Below are 17,500 nucleotides of genomic sequence, written 5' to 3' on the forward strand. Positions count from 1 at the left end.
TGGGCTCCGGTCATTACCTTAGCATGTTAGCCTGTCTGAACATACAGCATCAGGCTCAGCCAGCCAGTTTCCCTGGGCTCCGGTCATTATCTTAGCATGTTAGCCTGTCTGAACATACAGCCTGAGGCTCAGCCAGCCAGTTTCCCTGGGCTCTGGTCATTACCTTAGCATGTTAGCCTGTCTGAACATACAGCATCAGGCTCAGCCAGCCAGTTTCCCTGGGCTCCGGTCATTATCTTAGCATGTTAGCCTGTCTGAACATACAGCATCAGGCTCAGCCAGCCAGTTTCCCTGGGCTCCGGTCATTATCTTAGCATGTTAGCCTGTCTGAACATACAGCATCAGGCTCAGCCAGCCAGTTTCCCTGGGCTCCGGTCATTATCTTAGCATGTTAGCCTGTCTGAACATACAGCATCAGGCTCAGCCAGCCAGTTTCCCTGGGCTCCGGTCATTACCTTAGCATGTTAGCCTGTCTGAACATACAGCATCAGGCTCAGCCAGCCAGTTTCCCTGGGCTCCGGTCATTACCTTAGCATGTTAGCCTGTCTGAACATACAGCATCAGGCTCAGCCAGCCAGTTTCCCTGGGCTCCGGTCATTACCTTAGCATGTTAGCCTGTCTGAACATACAGCATCAGGCTCAGCCAGCCAGTTTCCCTGGGCTCCGGTCATTACCTTAGCTATCTGGTCTAACGTGATGACTGTGGTTCAGTATAGTAACATCTTCAGCCTGTGGCAATGGGAAATAGGTCCATCCATTATTCATTCAGGCTAAGATGTTTGTTGATTAGTCCTTTATGTATATATTCGTTACACGTAAGAGTCATTCTTCAACAGTTCCATCCAACTCGAGAGAATCAGTCACCATTTGGTCTGGTATGATTTTACTGTATGAGCCTTCATAACACCTTATCAACACCAACTGACTATAAAGAGGCGTGAAAGACGGAATCCATACCAGTCTGTCTTTTGGATCCCGGTCTACTGAAGTCATGTTAACGTATTTTCAACGTCCTGTGCTCATAGGGCGTTGAAGTGTCGTTGTTATCGCCCCAGATGGTGAGTGATAGCAGCCAGCCAGCCAAGGAGTATCAGTCTGTCTCCTGTCCTGTCCTTAGCGCTCCAGGCAGGTTTGATGTGTGAGCTTAGTATTTGTTTATGTTTGCTTGTGTGTTCTATATAGCTGTGTGTTCTATATAGCTGTGTGTTCTATAAAGCTGTGTGTTCTATATAGCTGTGTGTTCTATGTAGCTGTGTGTTCTATATAGCTGTGTGTTCTATATAGCTGTGTGTTCTATATAGCTGTGTGTTCTATATAGCTGCGTGTTCTATATAGCTGCGTGTTCTATATAGCTGCGTGTTGTATATAGCTGTGTGTTCTATATGCTGTGTGTTCTATATAGCTGTGTGTTCTATATAGTTGTGTGTTCTATATATCTGTGTGTTCTATATAGCTGTGTGTTCTATATAGCTGTGTGTATTATATATCTGTGTGTTCTATATAGCTGTGTGTTCTATATAGTTGTGTGTTCTATATAGCTGTGTGTTCTATATCGTTGTGTGTTCTATATAGCTGTGTGTTCTATATAGCTGTGTGTTCTATATAGCTGTGTGTTCTATATAGTTGTGTGTTCTATATAGCTGTGTGTTCTATATAGCTGTGTGTTCTATATAGCTGTGTGTTCTATATAGCTGTGTGTTCTATATAGCTGTGTGTTCTATATAGCTGTGTGTTCTATATAGCTGTGTGTTCTATATAGCTGTGTGTTCTATATATCTGTGTGTTCTATATAGCTGTGTGTTCTATATAGTTGTGTGTTCTATATAGCTGTGTGTTCTATATAGCTGTGTGTTCTATATAGCTGTGTGTTCTATATAGCTGTGTGTTCTATATAGCTGTGTGTTCTATATAGCTGTGTGTTCTATATATCTGTGCCTTCTCTCTCTCCCTAGAGCTGCATCCAGCTACTGTAAGTGCTCCTGGTTCCCACACATTTAATGGCATTTCTTAGCAGTGTGTGTGTGTGTGTGTGTGTGTGTGTGTGTGTGTGTGTGTGTGTGTGTGTGTGTGTGTGTGTGTGTGTGTGTGTGTGTGTGTGTGTGTGTGTGTGTGTGTGTGTGTTCATGACTGAATCACCCCCGGGAACACACAGGCCTGGGCATGTGATGTGACACTTAAGGAAGGAGGGAGCTAGGCAGAGAGGGAGTGGGTTGTCTCTCACTCCTCCTTGGTGTGATAGGGGAGGGAGGATGATATAGTGATAGTTCATTGGTTCTTCACAGAGATCTCCTGCCAACTTTCAATGCGTTTGCCTGCTTCCCAGCCAAAACATTTGGTACATATTATTATGAGGACATTTTGTGACGTTTTTGTTCATTTTGGACTTGGTTTTCTCTGCTGTTCAGGCACACAACATTTTTTTCTGCAGGCCGAAGCACCCCTTTGTCAGTGATTGGTGAACAGTTGGGATTTTTTAATAAAGTCTTTGTTGAAATTCAACGAGAGACGATTCATTTTCATGCACATTTTTCCACTTGAGAAATACCCCACCAAACATCTTAGTTAGATGTAAAATTGCGTGACTAAGATCTCCTTGGCAAAAACGTCAAAATGAACGACAGATTTCTTATCTTAGATTACTTTTGGCTATTTTGAGGAAGTGTGTGCTGGGTGCGACGTCTCAAAATGGACAAGCAGTACTACTGCCGCTTTTTTCCTTGTTTCTCAAGCAACGGTCTTTTATAGGGCGTTTGCAAGCACACTAGGGGCCTACCAAACTGGGAGGGGCCAACTGAACTGGGAGGGGCCAGATGAACTGGGAAGGGCCAACCAAACTGGGAGGGGCCAACTGAACTGGGAGGGGCCAGATGAACTGGGAAGGGCCAACCAAACCGGGAGGGGCCAGCTGAACTGGGAGGGGCCAGATGAACTGGGAAGGGCCAACCAAACCGGGAGGGGCCAGCTGAACTGGGAGGGGCCAACTGAACTGGGAAGGGCCAACCAAACTGGGAGGGGCCAGCTGAACTGGGAGGGGCCAACTGAACTGGAAAGGGCCAACCAAACTGGGAGGGGCCAGCTGAACTGGGAGGGGCCAACTGAACTGGAAAGGGCCAATCAAACTGGGAGGGGCCAGCTGAACTGGGAGGGGCCAACTGAACTGGGAAGGGCCAACCAAACTGGGAGGGGCCAGCTGAACTGGGAGGGGCCAACTGAACTGGGAAGGGCCAGCCGAACTGGGAAGGGCCAACAAAACTGGGAGGGGCCAGCTGAACTGGGAGGGGCCAACTGAACTGGGAAGGGCCAGCTGAACTGGGAAGGGCCAGCTGAACTGGGAGGGGCCAACTGAACTGGGAGGGGCCAGCTGAACTGGGAGGGGCCAACTGAACTGGGGGGGGGACAGCCGAACTGGGAGGGGCCAACTGAACTGGGGGGGGACAGCCGAACTGAAGCATGCTGATGCCATTAATGTTTTACTCTTTTCTTGGCCATTTGAGTCAGGCCAAGATTAGACCTACCTCTCAGTACAGTAGAAGAGGAAAAGGGTAAAGAGATGGAAGCAAATTATAAATGAATTCAGCAGTGTAGAGGAGAGCGGGCCAATCGGACTGTTCCTTATTTAATGGAGATGTCTTTATCCTCTTTAAATATTTATCCTCTATGCCTTTACCTCTGTATTTCTTTACATCTGTCGTGTCTTTGGTATCATTAAAGTGAAGACTGTTATTTTATCAAATCAATTCTCTGTAATTATTATTACGTGATTAAACTAATCAGGTAAATGTAATTAACTAGGAAGTCGGGGCACCAAGGAAAATCTTCAGATTACAAAGTTATAATTTTCCTAATATAACTTTTCAGATGTTTTAATATCTGATCAATTAGACTTCCTCTGAATGAATTATTCTTTACCTCACGTTAGTCTCATTCCAAACGTCATAAATTGTTGGTTATCTGCACAAACCCAGTCTTTGCTATGAATCATCCATACATCAATTGTCTTAATCATTTATTTACTAACTAAATAATCACAGAAATGCATAACAAACAAACAAACAGGTTACAAGGAAATGATAGGGGATGTGCCCAAGTGGGATAAACCAGTATGGCGGCTTGGTAGACAAAGGGACTGAGAAGGGCGAAAAAGACAAAAGACACTACACAGTTGATAATTATAATAATTGAAATGCTAATCCTTTGCACCTGAACGCTCACTCATTCGGGAATAATTGCAATCAATAAATATATATTTACGCTCAGTGTGTCGTTGTGATCTCTGTTGGAATCGTCCTTTTCTGTTGGAAAGTTCATCCGAGATTCTCTCTGCGTCCCTGGAGTCTTTGGTTAGAATGGAAACTTCAGAGTAACATTCTGAAATGTTCTTATAGAATAGATGTTTCGGCGGTTGTCGGTCTTCACATTCAATGGTACATAATTCCTAGCTGCAGACTAGTAATTAGTATTGAATATTTGCTCTTATACTGTCGGTATCGATAGTCTCAGAGTTTAACCATGTGGTATGGTTAAGAATTCAGCAACCGAGGAATGCATGGTCTCTACTCAAACCTTAACTCCCTTTGTGATGAGGTACTGGTCTCGACTCAAACCTTAGCCCTCTCGGTTATCGAGGTAAGCTGGTCTGAAGAGAATTCCTCCAGGTGGGGGTTATATTCGTAACAGTAGAAAGGGGCTGTCCCATGACGCAAGATCAATGTCTGTGCTCATGGGGCGGGCCAATGACTTAGTTAAACTTTAAAGGGAATTGGATTCTCTTTCATTAAACAGTTTAAAATCACATTACAAAATTTCACAAATAGTTTCATCTTTACTCATTCATTTTATACAATAATTAGATGCAAATCTCATAACGGAGACTCTTGTATAAACAGAGTTATGGTAATGTGGCTGTATTGTCTCTCTGTATTGTCACAAACTTTAAACAAAATGGACGGGTCGTAGCTGGATTCTCCACTGACCGGTTACACATTGTCCAAAACATGGACATTGTTCAGTTCTCAAGTTCTGTGAGGTAGAAGAAGTTCCTTTGTTCTACTGTGAACCTTTCTCTCTCTATACTGCACGAGGGAGAGAATCTCATCCAGGAATTTACGACCTGAGATAACAGAGCCTGGGTGTAGGGGGAAGAGAGAGGTGGTGAGAGAGAGTTGGTGCTTGCTATATCCAAAGAGGGCCACGTCATGACACCTCTTTACTCTCTGTCTTTACCTCTTTACCTCTTCATCCTCATTCTCTTCACTTCTTTATCACTTTACCTCTTTGTTCTCTATATCTTTACCTCTTTACCTCCTAACCTCTTTATCTCTTTACCTCTGTATCTCTTTATCCTCGATCTCTTTACCTCTGTATCTCTTTATCTCTTCAGCCCATTATCTCTTTAGCCCATTATCTCTTTATCACCTTACCTATTTCTCCTCTATATCTTCACTTCGTTATCTCTTTGCCGATTTATCCTTTAACTCTTTATCCTCTACCTCTTTACCTCTTTATCACATTGCCTATTTGTCCTCTGTCTTTATTAATTATTTATCTCTTTACTCTCTATCTCATTACCATTACAGTCTTTGTCTTTACCAATTTATCTCTTTACCTCTTTGTCATCTACCTCTTTACCTCTTTATCACTTTGCCCCTTTATCCTCTGTCTTTACCTCGTTATCTCTTTGCCCTCTATCTCTTTACCTCTTTATCTTTTTATCTATTTATCTCTTTATCCTCTTCAGCCACTTTATCTATTCATCCTATTTATCTCTTTACCTATTCGCCTCTTTGTCTTTACCTCTTTATCTCTTTACCTCTTTATCATCTACCTCTTTACCTCTTAATCACTGCCTCTTTATCCTCGGTCTGTACCTCTTTATCTCTTTATCTAATTTCCTCTGTATCTCTATATAGCTTTACCTCTTTACATCTTTATCTCTTTATCCTCTATCTCTTTACCTCTGTACTTTGCATCTCTTTATCTCTTTACCTTTGTATCTCTTTATCTTCTGTCTCTTTACCTTTGTATCTCTTTATCTCTTTCTCTTTATCCTCTATATCTTTACCTCTTTAACTCTTCACATCTGTATCTCTTTATCTCTTTACCTCCTTATCTCTTCATCACTTTACCTCTTTCTCCTCTAGGTCTTTGCCTCGTTATCTCTTTACCGATTTATCTTCTAAATTTATCCTCCTCCTCTTTACATCTTTATGGCGTTGCCTCTTTATCCTCTGTCTTTACTTCTTTATCTCTTTACCCTCTATCTCTTTAGCTCTTTATCATATTCCTATTTACCTCTTTACCGATTTGCCTATTTATCCTCTGTCTTTACCTCTTTATCTCTTTACCATCTATCTCTTTACCTCTTTATTCTTGTTATCGCTTTGCCTTTTTATCTCGTTACCTCTTTATCCTCTGTCTTTACCTCTTTACGTCTCCATCCTCGAATGTATTTTCCTCTTGAGCTATTTACCTCTATCTATTTATCGCTTTATCCTCTTTATCCTCTTTACCTCCTCATCATCTGTATCCTCTTTATCTCTTTATCTCTTCAACACTTTACCTCTTTATCCCTTTAACCTCGTTATCTTCTTTACCTCTTTTTCCTCTTTACCTCTTTATAGCTTTACCTCTGTATCCTCGTTTTCCTTTATCTCGTTATCCCCTTCATCCCATAATCCTCTCTATCTCGTTATCCTTGTTATCTGCTTTATCCCCATCTATTTAATCTCTTTACCTATTTATCCTCTTTGTCTTTACCTCTTTACCACTATCTCTTTCCCTCTTTATTCTCTTCATCCCTTTATCCTCGTTATCTCGTTAACCTTTTGTTCTCTTTATCCTTTATCCTCTTAATCCTTCTTATCTCTTTCCAGCTTTATCATCTTTGTGTCTTTACCTCTATCTTCTTTACACCTTTACCTCGTTACCTCTTTAACCTTTTTAGACCGTTGGACTAGTAACCGAAAGGTTGCTAGATCGAATCCCTGAGCTGACAAGGTGAAAGTCTGTCGTTCTGCCCCCGAACAAGGCAGTTAACCCACTGTTCCGTCATTGTAAACAAGAATTTGTTCTTAACTGACTTGCCTAGTTATATAAAGGTAAAATAAACCTCTTTATTTCAATTTCCTCTCTATCTTTTTACCCTCTTTATCCTCCTTATCTCTTTATCCTCTTTACCTAATTATCATCGGTATCCTTTTTACTGCTGTATGCACTTTATGCTCTTTATCTCTGAATGCTCTCACATTACCGTATCACTCCCTCCCTCCCTCCCTCCGTCTGTCTGTCTGTCTGTCTGTCTGTCTGTCTGTCTGTCTGTCTGTCTGTCTGTCTGTCTGTCTGTCTGTCTGTCTGTCTGTCTGTCTGTCTGTCTGTATGTTGTACAGGCACACACACACACACACACACACACACACACACACACACACACACACACACACACACACACACACACACACACACACACACACACACACACACACACACACACACACACACACACACACACACACAGCGAGAGAGAGTGACACACACACAAAGAGACACACATAGACACACAGACTCAGACACACACACACACACACACACAGACACACACACACGCACTTGACCAGAATAACTGCTTTGGTCTTAGAAAGTAGTTGACTACAGTGGAAATGATCCCAGATAGGAGACCAGGCTGCAATACATTAGCAGTTAATGTCTGAACAGAGTTTTTTCACATCCTCCATCCTCTCCTCTCCTTCTCTCCTTATCCGAACCATATGTCCCTCTTTCTCTTCTCTCCTTCTCTCCTTATCTGAACCATATGTCCCTCTTCCTCTCCTCTCCTTCTCTGAACCATATGTCCCTCTTCCTCTCCTCTCCTTCTCTCCTTCTCTGAACCATATGTCCCTCTTCCTCTCCTCTCCTTATCTGAACCATATGTCCCTCTTCCTCTCCTCTCCTTCTCTGAACCATATGTCCCTCTTCCTCTCCTCTCCTTCTCTGAACCATATGTCCCTCTTCCTCTCCTCTCCTTATCTGAACCATATATCCCTCTTCCCTTCCTCTCCTTATCTGAACCATATGTCCCTCTTCCTCTCCTCTCCTTCTCTCCTTATCTGAACCATATGTCCCTCTTCCTCTCCTCTCCTTCTCTCCTTCTCTGAACCATATGTCCCTCTTCCTCTCCTCTCCTTCTCTGAACCATATGTCCCTCTTCCTCTCCTCTCCTTCTCTGAACCATATGTCCCTCTTCCTCTCCTCTCCTTATCTGAACCATATGTCCCTCTTCCTCTCCTTCTCTCCTTATCTGAACCATATGTCCCTCTTCCCCTCCTCTCCTTATCTGAACCATATGTCCCTCTTCCTCTCCTCTCCTTCTCTCCTTATCTGAACCATATGTCCCTCTTCCTCTCCTCTCCTTCTCTCCTTCTCTGAACCATATGTCCCTCTTCCTCTCCTCTCCTTATCTGAACCATATGTCCCTCTTCCTCTCCTCTCCTTCTCTCCTTCTCTGAACCATACGTCCCTCTTCCTCTCCTCTCCTTCTCTCCTTATCTGAACCATATGTCCCTCTTCCTCTCCTCTCCTTCTCTCCTTATCTGAACCATATGTCCCTCTTCCTCTCCTCTCCTTATCTGAACCATATGTCCCTCTTCCTCTCCTCTCCTTCTCTCCTTATCTGAACCGTATGTCCCTATTCCTCTCCTCTCCTCGTGCGCTGTGCTTGGATACTGAGAGAGAGAGTGTATAGAGATATTGTGTAGAGGTAGTGTATAGAGGTAGTGTGTAGAGGTAGTGTGTAGAGGTAGTGTGTAGAGGTAGTGTATAGAGGTAGTGTATAGAGGTAGTGTGTAGAGGTAGTGTGTAGAGGTAGTGTATAGAGGTAGTGTGTAGAGGTAGTGTGTAGAGGTAGTGTGTAGAAGTAGTGTGTAGAGGTAGTGTATAGAGGTAGTGTGTAGAGGTAGTGTGTAGAGGTAGTGTGTAGAAGTAGTGTATAGAGGTAGTGTGTAGAGGTAGTGTGTAGAGGTAGTGTATAGAGGTAGTGTGTAGAGGTAGTGTATAGAGGTAGTGTATATAGGTAGTGTATAGAGGTAGTGTATAGAGGTAGTGTATAGAGGTAGTGTGTAGAGGTAGTGTGTAGAGGTAGTGTGTAGAGGTAGTGTGTAGAGGTAGTGTATAGAGGTAGTGTATAGAGGTAGTGTATAGAGGTAGTGTATAGAGATAGTGTGTAGAGGTAGTGTGTAGAGGTAGTGTATAGAGGTAGTGTGTAGAGGTAGTGTGTAGAGGTAGTGTGTAGAGGTAGTGTGTAGAGGTAGTGTATAGAGGTAGTGTATAGAGGTAGTGTGTAGAGGTAGTGTATAGAGGTAGTGTATAGAGGTAGTGTATAGAGGTAGTGTGTAGAGGTAGTGTATAGAGGTAGTGTGTAGAGGTAGTGTGTAGAGGTAGTGTATAGAGGTAGTGTATAGAGGTAGTGTATAGAGGTTGTGTGTAGAGGTAGTGTATAGAGGTAGTGTGTAGAGGTAGTGTATAGAGGTAGTGTGTAGAGGTAGTGTATAGAGGTAGTGTATAGAGGTAGTGTATAGAGGTAGTGTATAGAGATAGTGTGTAGAGGTAGTGTGTAGAGGTAGTGTGTAGAGGTAGTGTGTAGAGGTAGTGTGTAGAGGTAGTGTATAGAGGTAGTGTGTATAGGTAGTGTATAGAGGTAGTGTATAGAGGTAGTGTATAGAGATAGTGTATAGAGGTAGTGTGTAGAGGTAGTGTGTAGAGGTAGTGTGTAGAGGTAGTGTATAGAGGTAGTGTGTAGAGGTAGTGTACAGAGGTAGTGTGTAGAGGTAGTGTGTAGAGGTAGTGTATAGAGGTAGTGTGTAGAGGTAGTGTACAGAGGTAGTGTGTAGAGGTAGTGTGTAGAGGTAGCTTCTCTGTTCTGCCGGTGCATGGAAAATCCCTCCAGCTCTGTATTATCCGTATCGTCGTTCAGCCACATCTTGGTGAAACATAAGATATTACAGTTTTTAATGTCGCATTGGTAGGATATCTTTAATCGTAGGTTATCAATTTTATTTTCCAATGATTGTACGTTAGCAAGAAGAACTGATGGCAGTGGGAGTTTACTCGATCGCCTACGGATTCTCAGCCCCATCTGCGGCCCCTTTTTCCACCGTCTTTTCTTCAAGCAAATAACGGGGATCTGGGCCTATTCCAGTGAAAGTAGTGTATCCTTCTCGTCGGACTTGTTAACCTTTCACTCCTCCCTACCCCGGGTCCGGGAGCACCCCCCACCCCCCACACACTGATTAGCATCGCTAGCATAGCATCACAATTAAATAGTAGCATCTAAATATCATTAAATCACAAGTCCAAGACACCTAATGAAAGATACAGATCTTGTGAATAAAGCCACCATTTCAGATTTTTAAAATGTTTTACAGGGAAGACAAAATATGTAAATCTATTAGCTAACCACGTTAGCAAAAGACACCATTTTTCTTTGTCCACCATTTTCTCTCAACACCAGTAGCTATCACCAATTCGGCAAAATAAAGATATTGATAGCCACTAACCAAGAAAAAACCTCATCAGTTGACAGTCTGATAACAAATTTATGGTATAGGATAGGTTTTGTTAGAAAAATGTGCATATTTCAGGTATAAATCATAGTTTACAATTGCACCCACCATCACAACTCGACTAGAATAAATACACAGAGCAACTTGTATTACCTAATTACTAATCATAAAACATTTCGTAAAAATACACTGCATATACTAATTGAAAGACACAGATCCTGTGAATACAGACAATATTTCAGATTTTCTAAGTGTCTTACAGCGAAAACACAATAAATCGTTATATTAGCATACCACATGTGCAAATATTACCCCAGCATTGATTCACGGCAAAAAGAGCGACAGCATTATCACCACCAAAATGTATAAATTTTTTCACTAACCTTCTCAGAATTCTTCAGATGACACTACTGTAACATCATATTACAACATACATATAGAGTTTGTTCGAAAATGTGCATATTTAGCCAACAAAATCATGGTTAGACAATGAGAAAAGTAGCCCAGCTGGTCAGAAAATGTCATGTGCCATATTAGACAGTGATCTAGTCTTATACATAAATACTCATAAACTTGACAAAAAAATACAGGGTGGACAGCGATTGATAGACAATTTAATTCTTAATACAATCGCTGAATTACATTTTTTAAATTATCCTTACTTTTCAATACAGGTTGCGCCAAGCGAAGCTACACCTAACAAAATGGCGGCATAAGCGTTTCACATTTTTCGACAGAAACACGATTTATCATAATGAATTGTTCTTACTTTGAGCTGTTCTTCCATTAGAATCTTGGACAATGAATCCTTTCTTGGGTCTAATCGTCTTTTGGTCGAAAGCTGTCCTCTTGCCATGTGGAAATGCCCACTAACATTCGGCATGAATTGGAAACGTGCCCAGCGGTTCAAAGTGTCTCAGAAAGAAATGCCTCAAAATTGCACTAAACGGATATAAATTGCTATAAAACGGTTAAAATTAACTACCTTATGATGCTGTTAACACCTATAACGAGTAAAAACATGACCGGAGAAATATTACTGGCTAAACAACAGGCTGGAAGGAGGCGAGTCCGACGACCTTCGTGCGCCAGGCGCAGGCAGCAAAGGGAAGCTACTTCCGGAATTTGGTGTTTTATTCAGGTCCTGATTGTGCAATCGACTCCATTCAAAGCGTCACCACGTACTGACACCCAGGGGAAGACGTAAGCAGTGTCTGTTTGTTACGTTCCCCAGTTTCTGTGTTCTGTTTTGTATTTGAGTGTGTGTTTCAGGAGATGGCTTCCTGAAGTACTCCCCAACCAGCTGATTGGTCAACCCCAGGCTAATTGGTGATTGGAGCTGACCCCGCCCCCTCGTCAAGAAGCAGCTGACTCTAATCACCATTGCCACCTGAAGATAAAAGCCAGTGTTCTGCCCAAGAGAGTGAAAATGGAGAGAGAGTAGAGAGAGAGGAGATTTGGAGTAGAGATTTGGAGTAGAGATTTGGAGTAGAGATTTGGAGTAGAGATTTGGAGTAGAGATTTGGAGTAGAGATTTGGAGATTGAGAGAGAAAAATTAGATTGTGATATAGTGTGGGTTTCAGAAAGTGTGGTATGTACTGTTGTTGTTGGTAGCAGTTTTTCTATGTCCTGTGTTTGAGTGTTTGTGAAATCATTAATAATTACTCTGGTTCATTTGTTCCCAGGGGGGGAAGGAGAAGGCACTTTGGGAGTGCTTAGGCAAGAGGCCCGCGGGCATACATATACCCGTAGTATATTTACTGTCTTGGCACACTAGGTAAGACCTGGGCGGACCACCCCCTGTATTTTGGTTAGGGCACCAGACGGTGCTAAGTTAGGTAAGTTAAGTGGGTAGGCAGGTTAGATAGGAGAGGGGGAACTTTGATATTTACTTTCTTTGCTTTGGTTCCGTCCAGCCCCTTTTCCCCATATTACCGTGTAAGAAAATAAATCCAAGTAAACGGTAAAATCTGCTTTTGTGTCATCCTTGCTCGCACCTACAGTCCATACCTCTTGCACTTCAGAGAGTTGAGTTATAGCAGGGAGTTGCGTTCCCTCTTCTCAGAGGCGTGCGTAACATAATGGGGGCTCATCCGGGATTCCATTAAACCCACCGGACCCTGCTGCACTGAGCTCTCTGTGGTTAGTGATTGAGGTGTGATGGTAGGTTGTGAGTTTGGATGACTTGTTTAGTTTGTGTTTTCAGTAGATTGTTGTGTACAAGATGGCTGCCTCAGCCATCTCCAAGTTCATTGAAGCGCCCTCTATTGATTGTTTGGTGAGGTTTCGAAAAGTAGACCTTATAGCTATAGCTGACCATTATGGATTTGTTATCCCTGAGAAAGCCCTAAAGGCTGAGCTTTTGGTGCTAGTCAGGGAGGGTTTAGTGAGAGAAAGAATTCTCTCATTGCAAGGAGAGGAGACGGGTAGACTTTCCGATGCCAAGTCGGAGGACAGGGCAGAGGAAGGGGTTGCTCGTACCCCCTTTACATTGCCTCGATTCGATCCTTTATCTTCTGCTTCAGGTCGTTCAGACGGGACCACTAGGCTGAAGGTGAGGCTGGCCCGGTTAGAAATGGAGCAAAAAGATAAAGAGAGACAAATGCATTTTGATCTTGAAATTAGGAAAATAGAAGCCGACAAGGAGGTGAGGATCCGACAGCTAGAGCTAGATGCTGGCTCCAGTACGACTCCAAAAGCTGCTCATCATCAAGCCCACTTTGATGTAAGTAAAAATATAGCTTTAGTCCCACCATTCCGAGAGTCGGAAGTTGATTCCTATTTCTCTGCGTTTGAGCGTGTGGCCGCTGCGCTGCATTGGCCACTCGAGGTTTGGCCTCTCCTGTTGCAATGTAAATTGTCTGGGAAAGCCCAGGAAGTAGTAGCTGCTCTCTCCCTGGAAGACAGTTTACACTATGATACAGTTAAAACTACCGTGTTGCGGGCTTATGAGTTGGTGCCTGAAGCTTATAGACAGCGCTTCAGGAACCACAAGAAACCCTCTCACCGTACTTTTGTTGAGTTTGCTAGGGACAAAGAGTTTCTGTTTAATCGATGGTGTTCAGCCAGCAAAGCTAACACCTTTGCTGATATTCGGGAGTTGATGCTGTTGGAGGATTTTAAAAGCAACCTCCCTGATAGAATTGTAGTTCATTTAAATGAACAGAAAGTGGTGACATTGGCCCAGGCAGCAGTGTTGGCAGATGAGTACGCTTTGACACACAAGACTGTCTTTGGTGCACCTCGTTTTGAAGGTAGACTGATTACGTCATCAGTGCCTCATTCAGGTCGCTTTTCCTCTGACAAGCCTTTTCATGAGATCCGTGAATGTTTTTACTGTCACCAAAAGGGTCACGTGATTGCGGACTGCCCAGTTTTGAAAAATAAACCGAAACAGTCCCAGTCACTGTCCCCAAAAAGGAAAAGTTTGGGTTTAGTCAAGTCTTTGGCTCGTCCGTTGGTCCGAGGTATTGATTCAGCATTTGAGAAACTGGATCCTGTCTATGCTCCGTTTATCTCTACCGGTTGTGTTTCCTTAACTGGAGAACAAGCTGATCAAAAGCCAATTAAAATCTAACGAGACACCGGGGCGGCGCAGTCAGTAATCATTACTGATGCTTTACCCTGGTCTCCTGAAACGTATTGTGGCTCACATGTTATATTACAGGGGATAGAGACAAAAACAGTACCTGTACCATTACACTGGGTCCACTTAGTGTCAGATTTGGTATCAGGGCGTTTCCGTGTTGGTGTAGTGTCTACACTGCCAGTAAAAGGAGTCACATTGCTATTAGGGAATGATATTGCTGGTGGTAACGTTACTCCTGTGTTAGAGGTAGTAGACAACCCAGAAATCAAAATTTCAGATGAGAAATTGGTTCAAGCATTTCCACATGTTTTTCCTGCTTGTGTCTTAACGAGGGCACAATCTCGCAAGCTTGGAGATGTGGTAGATTTGGCTAGTTCCATTTTTGAGAATGTTGAAGTAGAAGACAATGCACCGAGTATTCCTTCTGCAAGTCCGACAGTTTTTACTCCTGTAAAAACTAAAGAAGGGGACTGCAAAATCGCGCCCCAATTACATGACATTCTTTTGTCTGTCACCCCTGAGAAGGTGATTGAATTTCAAAAAGAAGACACCAGTCTTCGTAAGTGTTTTGCTTCGGTAATTTCCATTGAGGAAGCTAAAACTAGAGAGACTGCCTACTTTATGGAAGCAGGAGTTTTGATACGTAAATGGGCAGCTCATGACACCGTTAATGACTGGAGTGAAGTGTGTCAAGTGGTTGTTCCTACACCGTTCCGACAGCAGGTGCTGTCAATCGCCCATGACCAGGCGTGGTCTGGACATTTGGGGATCACAAAGACTTATAACCGGGTCCTTCGTCATTTTTTCTGGCCAGGTTTGAAGTCTGATGTGGTCCAATTTTGTAAAACATGTCACGTATGTCAACTCACTGGGAAAGCGAATCAAACAGTTCCTAGAGCACCGCTCTACCCGATTCCTGTGGTGGGGGAACCGTTTGAAAGAGTGATAGTTGATTGTGTAGGTCCATTGCCGAAAACCAGGTCAGGTAACCAGTTCCTATTAACAATAATGTGCAGTGCTACTCGATACCCAGAGGCTATTCCTCTCCGTACTATTACGGCTAAGACTGTGGTGAAGGCACTGGTGAAGTTCTTCTCTACGTTTGGACTCCCTAAAGTAATCCAAACAGATCAGGGATCCAACTTTATGTCCAAAATGTTTTCAAATGTGTTAAAGACATTGTGTATTTCCCATCAGGTCTCAAGTCCGTATCATCCAGAGAGTCAAGGGGCTCTCGAACGCTGGCATCAGACGCTGAAGGCAATGCTACGCAAGTATTGTATGGATACCAGTACCGATTGGGATGAGGGGGTGCCCTTTGTCCTATTTGCTATAAGGGAAACGATACAAGAGTCCTTAGGGTTCAGCCCTGCTGACCTTGTGTTTGGACACACCCCACGGGGTCCGCTGAAAGTTTTGAAGGAGCATATCTTATCTCCTACACCCAGTAGTGCCCCTAAAAATGTGTTGGATTATGTCAGTAAGATGCGGGAGAGACTGCACGCCGCATGTGCGTTGGCCCAAAAGTCTCTTTCCTCTTCGCAAAAACGCATGAAGGTGCATTATGACAAAAAGGCTGTTGGCCGTTCTTTTGCACCAGGGGATCAAGTTTTAGTTTTGTTGCCAATTCCTGGCTCATCTCTGTCAGCACGTTTTTCTGGACCATATTTGGTGGAAAAGAAACTCAGTGACACCAACTATGTGATAAAGACCCCAGATCGTAGGCGTTCTTCCCGTGTGTGTCATGTTAACATGCTAAAAGAATATTATGTACGTGACTCTCCAGACAGCTCCTCAAGTAAGCCGGTCCAGCCCGCCGTCTCCAGTGTGGCTGCGGTGGTGCTGAAGCCTGGCTGGGACCTAGAGGAGGATAAGGAGGATGGGTTGGAGTTACGCCATACGTTACAGCAGTGTGAACGCCTATGTAATTCAGAGATGCTGAAGAAGTTACCCTCTCAAATGGAACATTTGGATAACGATCAAACTAAGGACCTTATCCTATTGATAAACAGTTTTCTCAGTGTGTTTCAGGACGTTCCAAGTCGCACATCCATCTTGGAACATGACGTGGATGTAGGGAATGCTGCTCCTATACGTCAGCATCCGTACCGGGTTAATGCAAAGAAAAGGGAGGTAATGAAAAGTGAGGTAGCTTATTTATTACAGAATGACATGGCAAAACCCAGTAACAGCTCCTGGAGTTCCCCATGTATTCTTGTTCCTAAGCCTGACGGTACGTCCCGCTTATGCACGGACTATCGTCGAGTAAATGCAGTTACAAAGTCTGATTCTTTTCCTCTACCTCGATTAGATGACTGCATTGATAGAATTGGCTCTGCTGCTTACGTTAGTAAGTTAGATTTGTTAAAAGGTTATTGGCAGGTGCCTCTGACCTCTCGAGCTTCTGACATATCGGCTTTTGTTACGCCTGATAACTTTGTACAATACACTGTGATGCCCTTTGGCATGTGTAATGCACCTGCTACTTTTCAGCGTCTAGTTAACATTGTGTTTGCAGATGTGCCAAATTGTACTGCATACCTTGATGATGTGGTGATACATTCGTCTACTTGGTCTGATCATCTCTCCACTTTGAAAAGTGTGTTTCAGCGGTTGGAGAATGCTTCTTTAACCCTCAATTTGGCCAAGTGTGAGTTTGGGAAGGCTACGGTGACTTACTTAGGGAAACAAGTGGGACGAGGTCAAGTGCGCCCAGTAACTGGCAAGGTGGAGGCAATTGTTGCTTTTCCTGCTCCCACGACTCGACGCCAGTTGCGCAGATTCCTAGGGATGGTAGGGTACTATCGTACATTCTGTAAGAATTTCTCGACAGTAGTAGCTCCCCTTTCATCTCTGCTTAGTCCCAAGGTACCTTTTAGGTGGTCCAAGGACTGTAACCATGCTTTTGAGTCCGCTAAAGCGCTACTTTGTAGTGCCCCAGTGCTTGCCGCCCCCAACTTTGACAAACCTTTTAAGTTGGAGGTTGACGCTAGTATAGTGGGGGTGGGTGCGGTTCTCTTACAGGAAGATGAAGACGGAGTGGATCGGCCCGTCAGTTTCTTCTCCCGTAAGTTCAACTCGTCTCAGTCAAGGTACTCCACAATTGAACAAGAGACGCTAGCTTTATTGCTAGCATTACAGTTCTTTGAGGTATATGTGGGATCCAGTGCCTTGCCTGTAATGGTCTTCACGGACCATAATCCTTTAGTGTTCTTAAAGCAAATGTACAATCAGAACCGCCGCCTTATGCGGTGGGCTCTGATTGTACAAGGATATAATGTACAGATAGCCTATAGGAAGGGCTCAGCGAATGTGGTTGCTGACGCTCTATCACGGGTTTACTAACTGGGGAAGCGT

General features: G+C 43.5%; 1 protein-coding gene across 6 annotated transcripts in view; it reads left to right on the forward strand.

The window, feature by feature from the left end:
- Nucleotides 1–17,500, forward strand: part of LOC129822417 (muscleblind-like protein 1) — a 211,732-nt gene that overhangs the window by 97,568 nt on the left and 96,664 nt on the right. The window contains exon 1 of one of the 6 annotated variants that reach the window (XM_055880690.1): nucleotides 1–1,058. This exon is cut by the window's left edge and continues 1,688 nt beyond it. The exons of the other annotated variants lie outside the window; for them this stretch is intronic. The gene's annotated coding sequence lies outside the window, so the exon portion shown is untranslated. The remainder of the gene's footprint in view (nucleotides 1,059–17,500) is intronic. 6 annotated transcript variants of the gene reach the window in all.

This window comes from Salvelinus fontinalis, chromosome 24 (assembly GCF_029448725.1).
Source record: "Salvelinus fontinalis isolate EN_2023a chromosome 24, ASM2944872v1, whole genome shotgun sequence".
Taxonomy (NCBI): Eukaryota; Metazoa; Chordata; class Actinopteri; order Salmoniformes; family Salmonidae; genus Salvelinus; species Salvelinus fontinalis.